Below are 7,148 nucleotides of genomic sequence, written 5' to 3'. Positions count from 1 at the left end.
AAAGGCAGACGCCTAACGACTGAGCCACCCAAGCACCCTGGATATGAATGTCTTAATAGAACATTCTCTAAGGAAACTATCTACAGGTGAGGTTGATGTGACCAATGGCCAAACTTCAGGAAAACAGAAATGGGACGTGGGGTCAGAAGTCCAGCCTCAGTGGGTGGGGGCCAGGGCCATCTGCACCCTAGCAGAGATACTCCCAGGAAGGGCTGTGGTCAGAATGATTCATTGTCTCTCCCTCAGCATCTCCAGCATTGTTTCCTGGCCTTCTGTTTTCCCAAATACAGTCATGGAGGAAGACAGATTGAGGAGCCACGAGACCAAAAATGCTTTGTAAGCATCCTTTTAAACTGGTCGGTTGCAGCCAGCTCTGCCTGTTTGAGGTCAACCGTGGAGCCCAGGAAACTCAGCCAGAGACTCTGACTCCTGGGATGGTCCTCCCCCAACTCTTTCTTCACTGGGGATCCCAGGCTGTGACCAATTCCTAAGGAGTAGCCATTTCTGAGAGCTTGGCTTCCCTGTCCCTACTGCCTCCCAGCAGGTGACCTGGAAGCATAGCTCCAAGCCATTAAACTTGATATCCCGAAATGGGCCATGGCAAACCATTTATTAGCATCCTCTCCTGTTTCCTGCCCCAGCCCCCAGTGCCTCATCAGGTCTTGGGAAGCCAAGAGCCCTCACTTTGCTCGTGTCCCTGTTGTAGTCTCTGAGAAAACAGGAAACCTGCTTCTTTTTGTTGTTGTTGTTACTACACAACAGCTTCAGCCTTTTCTGATGTTTTCATGGTGCCTGGAATGGCCTGCGGGTGTCATCCAAATGGCAAGGGCCGCTGGGGGAGAGCGAGGAATAATTCCCCCCCACCCCGTCCCTTGCACTCTCTCCAAGAAGCCAGTCCTGTCTCACTCACGTAGGAGCCCATGCATTGCACAGCAGCAAGTACCAGTCAGTACCCAGAAAATCTGAGAGTCTGTGTGCTTTAGCTCGGGAGCCATCTCCCTCAGGCCACAGGCCAGGCAGAATTCTGCCATTAGCGAATAATAGCATTACCAGTCCTGAAGCAAAAAGAAGAAAAGTCTCTAATACTTCGCCTTAGCAGCTGATAATGTAAAACAGGGTGGCATTTGGAGGCCTAGGACGCCACCAGTCTCTGGGGAGAGAAAGGTGTTAACTTCTAATAGCTTTTCAGTAATAGCCAAGCATCTGCAGTCCCCTATAAAAAGGGGTTTTTTTAAAAATTAATAGAGCTGTATGTGCTTCACACTGAGGAGAATGCCAGATTAATAAGTGCATTAAGGGCCGCTTTGGATTGGAAATAATTATGGATGATGACAAGGAGCAGAGGGGGTATGGGTGGCACTCGCAGGAATGCATTTTAAAAGGCAGTTTAAAGAGCCTTCAGATGTTGGTATTATCCTGCGTGACCAAATTAAGAGCAAATGAGAAAAGTTTATCTGGCATTTTGGAGTATTGAAAGGCTTAGCATTATAAATTATACAGGATGAGGATAGGAAATGGTGAGTAAATTCAAGTTAAATATTATTGGCAGTTTAAATAGCAACTGTTTCATAAAGCATTAAATATTTTAATTTGGAATTAAAAGTCCAAACCACAACATTCCCCCACTACCAAAAATATTAAAAGGTTTTTTCAGTTATTTATTTGCCAGCACAATAATTAGAAGGGTTGCCTTGATCAAGAATTAACCTCCACCATGTCCAATTTAAACATGGTTCGTCTGTGCCTGAGAATCGATTTTGAACTCCTAAGACAGGAAATGTCGAAACTCTTCCAATATCTTCATCAGCAATTGGAAGAGCCCCCTGTAGTCCCAGCCTGGTTTCAATATTCAATCCAGCCTCACATCAGGCCTCCTTCCTGGTGATGCTTCACACAAGGAGAGCTGGCCAGAGATAGAAACCAGGAAATCCTGAGTCAGGATTAGGCATGTCCAAGCAAACGCCAGGTTAGTGAGGGAGAGGAGCTCATGCCTTGGAGGCAGCTTTCCCCAGCATCCCAAAACTGTAATCATGAACACTCATCTTTCTGATGGATAGGTTGTCCTTGCTTTCCTAGAAGGCAGTTTGGCAACATTTCATAAAATCCTTCAAAAGATACACCATCCAGTTTCTAGTAGTTTGTCCTACTCAGATAAGAACACAAAGATGTCTGTCCAAATATATTTATTGCCTCATTTCTGATAACAAAAAAATTAAGTAACCTAAATGCCAAATAATAGAGAATAGTTTTAACAAGGCACAACATATACATAAAATAACATATAATGTAATTATTTAAATATTATGTGTTAGATTCTTGGTTTCCACTTAGAGACAGAAAAAAGTGGAGAGAGCATCATCCGCACTCTTTATTTTTTTTAAGATTTTATTTATTTATTTGACAGAGGGAGACACAGTGAGAGAGGGAACACAAGCAGGGGGAGTGGGAGAGGGAGAAGCAGGCTTCCCGCCGAGCAGGGAGCCCAATGCAGGGCTCGATCCCAGGACCCCCGGGATCATGACCTGAGCCGAAGGCAGATGCTTAACGACTGAGCCACCCAAGCGCCCCATCCCCACTCTTATAAGAAGAAAAAAGCCAAAGATACAAGATTACTGCATTTCTTGAACTCGTCAGAAGGCTGAGCTCATAAGAGAGCCAACTAACGAAAAACCTGGAGAGAGACAGATACCTAGAGGAAGAGATATGACAGGAGCCCTCTCTTACCTGGGTCAGACACTGCCAGACACCTAAGCAGAAAAGAGAGAATGAAGTAGCAGAAATGTATGAAAGCTAAGAATTTTCCAAAATTAATGACAGACACCACACTACAGATCCAGAAAGGTCAGACAACACCAAGGAAGATAAATATAAAACAAAAGAAAACCAAAACAAACTACATAGGTATATGGGGGGAGGGTGAATATCAAAGAAAAAATTCTGAAGACAGCCAGAGGAAAAAACTTCTTAACTGTAGAGAAAAACAATAATAATTAAAACAGACTTCTCATCAAAAACCATGCAAGCAGCAGATAATGAAGTGACATCTTCAAAGAGTTGAAAGAAAAAAAAAAAAAAAAAACTTTGCCAACCCAGAATTCTACACTTAGCACAAATATTTTTTTAAGGAATTTTTTTTTAAGATTTTTAAAAATAATTTTTTAAGTAATCTCCACCCAATATGGGACTCAAACTCACAACCCTGAGAGCAAGAGTTATGTGCTCTACCATCTAAGCCAGCCGGGTGCCCCAGCACAAATATTTTTTAAGTGAAAGAGAAATAAAGACATTGTCAGGTAAACAGAAACAGAGAATTCATTGCCAACACACCTACGCTAAAAAAAAAATGCTAAAGAAATTTCTTCAGGCAGAAAGAACATGATCAGACAGAAACCTGGATCTAAATAAAGAAATGAAAAGCACTGGAAATAGAAAAGTGAAGGTAAAATAAAATTTATTTTCTTAATTTTAATTGCTCTAAAAGATAACTGTCTATCTAAAGCAAAACTAGTAGCACTGTGGGGCGCCTGGGTGGCTCAGTGGTTAAACATCTGCCTTCCGCTCAGGTCATGATCCCAGGGTTCTGGGATCCAGCCCCGCATCGGGCTCCCTGCTCCACGGGACGCCTGCTTCTCCCTCTCCCATTCCCCCTGCTTGTGTTCCCTCTCTTGCTGTCTCTCTCTCTGTCAAATAAATAAATAAAATCTTAAAAAAAAAATAGTAGCAATGTATTATGTGTTTATAATGTGTAAAAGTAAAATATATGACAAATGCGGCACAAAGAATTGGTGGGAGGAATTGGGAACATACTGTTGGAAGTCCTTATACCATTCATCAAATGGTATGATTTGAAGGCAGATGCTGATTAGGTAAAAATACATATTATAAACCCTGGGGCAGCTACTAAAACAATTGAAAAGAGGTATAAATAATAAATCAACAGGAAAGAAAAATGCTAACATTTCTAAATGTCCAATTAACCAAAGAGAAAGCAGTAAAAAAGAAAAAAGGAAAAAGAACAGATGGAACAAAAGGAACAAGTAACAAGATGGTAGATTTTTAACACAAATATATCAATAATTCTATTAAACAAGCACGCCTGGGTGACTCAGTCATTAAGCGTCTGCCTTCGGCTCAGGTCATGATCCCAGGGTCCTGGGATCGAGCCCTGCTTCAGGCTCCCTGCTCGGCGGGAAGCCTGCTTCTCCCTCTCCTATTCCTCCTGCTTGTGTTCCCTCTCTCGCTGTGTCTCCCTCTGTCAAATAAATAAATAAAATCTTAAAAAAAAAAAATTCTATTAAACATGAATTAAAAGACAGCAACTGTCAGATTACATAGAACTTCATCAAAATTAAAAATTTTTGCTCTGCAAAAGACACTGTTAAGGAAATGAACATACTGGTCACAGAGTAGGAAAAATATTTGCACATTATATCTCTGACAAGAGATTTGTACCCAGAGTATGTAAAGAACTTCCAAAAACGCAACAGTAAGAAAACAAACAACCCACTTAAAAATGGGTAAAAGATATAAACCAAAAAAATTCAAAAAATTATATAAATTTATATTAAAACGATATAAACAAAAGATAAATGAAAAGCTCACCAAAGGTGATATACAGATGACAAATAAGCATATGAAAAGATGCTCAACATCTTCAGTCACTAGGGAAATGCAAATTAAAACTACAATGAGTTGGCACTACACATTTATTAGAATAACTACAATTTAAAAAATTAAAAGCTGACAATACCTGGGGTGCCTGGGTGGCTCAGGTTGAGCAGCTGCCTTCGGCTCAGGTCATGATCCCAGAGTCCTGGGATCAAGTCCCATGTTAGATTCCCTGCTCAGCGTGGAGTCTGCTTCTCCCTTTCCCTCTCTCCACTGCCGCCCCTGCTCGTGCTCTCTCTTTCTATATCTCTCTTTCTCTCTCTCTCAAATAAATAAATAAATAAATCTTAAAAAAAATGACAATACCAGGTGCTAGTGAGCTTGCAGAGAACTGGAACTTTCATACATTGCCAGTGGAAATTCAAAACGGTACAGCCACTGTGGAAAACAGTTTGGCAGTTTCTCATAGAAGTTAAATATATACATAACACGTGCCTAAGCAATCCCACACCTAGCTATTTACCTAAAAGAAATAAAAATTTATGCACACACATCCCAAAAAGCCAGCATGTAAATGTTTAAAGCAGTTTTATTTGTAACTGTCAAAGATTTGAAATAACCCAAAATTACTTCAAGCAGTATATAAAAGAAAAAATCAATCTCTGGTACATCCACAAAATAGAATACTACTTGGCAATAAAAAGAAACAATTTTTTTAAAGATTTTATTTATTCATTTGAGAAAGAGAGAGTGAGCGAGAGAGAGAGCACAAGCAGGTGGAGAGGCAGAGGGAGAGAGAGAAGGAGACTCCCCACTGATCTGGGAGTCCAACGCAGGGCTCAATCCCAGGGCCCTGGGATCATGACCGGAGCCAAAGGCAGACCCCCAACCGACTGAGCCACCCAGGTGCCCCGAAACAAACTATTGATCCATGCAACAACATGGAGGAATTTTTAAATGAACTTGCTATGTGATGTTAAGTTATGCTCAAAAGGTAACATAGTATATAATTCCATTTATATGACATTCTGGACAAAGCAAAAGTATCCAGATGGAAAACAAAATTATAGGTTTCCTACAAAGGAGTCACTTGAAGGAATTTTCAGGGGTGATGACCTATTCTGTACTACAGTGATGGATATGCAGCTCCATGAGTATGTCAAAAGCCGTAGAACTGTGTTCCAGAAAGAGTGAATTTCACTGGATGTAACTTCTAAAAATCAAAATGGGAAGGGTACCCTAAATGAAAGGCCAAGTGTAACCAAAAAAAGCTGACTATATTAAAAATGAACCATATCACCACAATAAAGGGAGCAAATCACCTAAATCACTTCCCAAATAGTATGCTGACTGGGTATTTTTAGGCTAAAGACAAAATAACTGTACACAAGAACCGTCTTCGTTACAGTGAGTTAGCTAATCTGAAACTGCTTTATGCGTATGGAATAGTTGAACACTTAAGTCAGCATGTTCTAGATAATAAGAGCCAGGTTTCTCATGTTGGGGGAAGTTACAAAGAAGGAGAGGGAAAAAGCTAGAACAATCCCTGTAGTGTTGGGTTAGAATAGCAGGTTTTAGGATAAACTCATGGGTGTTTTTAACAAATGAAGATAAATAGGTGTGTATGCACCAAATAGTATACACATATGTATATTTCCATCCATGAGCATTGCAAGAACCCCAGATGCTCTTCACAGCCCAAAACACAAATGTCCCAAAGCACACGGGAAAGCATGGGGAGATGGTTGGTAAACCTTTGACCCTCCCAAAGCAGAGGGGAGAAGCAGTGCAAAGCATTGGTCCAGCCACTTCTTTTTATGATAGAATAGGGATGATAAAATATAAATCTGATGTGTACGTTCAGACCCAAGAAGAAAATTGGAACCTTCATTCAAATGTTTTTATGATCTGAGTCCTCATTTCCAGGAAATAGTGTTTTTTTCCAGAGATGGGTAGTCATTTATTTTACTCACTCTCTTTGGGAAATGATTCTGCTTGCTCAGATTTACAATAAATTTAATTTTAGGCCCAATATTCTAAGATTTCCAAGAGAAAGCAGATGGCAGAGGCAAAGGCGGGCTTCCCTAGGAGAGGAGGGGAGGCAGGAAGGGGCCAGATGCCACAGTTGGAGCGACTCTCTCATTACATGGCTCCCAACACAGTGGACACAGGAGATGGCCCCTTGGAATTTCAAATCCAACCTCTCAGAGATTTATTTTTCTTTTGAAACAATTTCTGGCAGCTTTTGATCTTCTAAACTAAAAAAAAAAAAAAAAAAAAATCAAAGAAATCTGTTTCTCTGGAGTATTAATAGCAAAGGAATTTCTGGATGCTGCAGAGTAGGAAAGGAATATAATAGCATCTCAGTTTTATTCATCTTCAAAGCAAACTAAATATAGTTTTTAAAAAAAATAGAAGCAGGATACCCTACAGATTTTTGAAGGGATGGGATAAACCTCTTTGCACAAGAAAAGATGACATGAGATTTATCTTGAAGGACATTCACTGGGCTCTTGTCCATTTAATACAGACAAGGGGGC

The sequence above is a fragment of the Mirounga angustirostris genome, unplaced genomic scaffold (assembly GCF_029215605.1).
Source record: "Mirounga angustirostris isolate CCGP_5_RB_7025 unplaced genomic scaffold, mMirAng1.0.hap1 SCAF_6, whole genome shotgun sequence".
Classification (NCBI taxonomy): domain Eukaryota; kingdom Metazoa; phylum Chordata; class Mammalia; order Carnivora; family Phocidae; genus Mirounga; species Mirounga angustirostris.
This window is presented reverse-complemented; position numbering follows the sequence as displayed.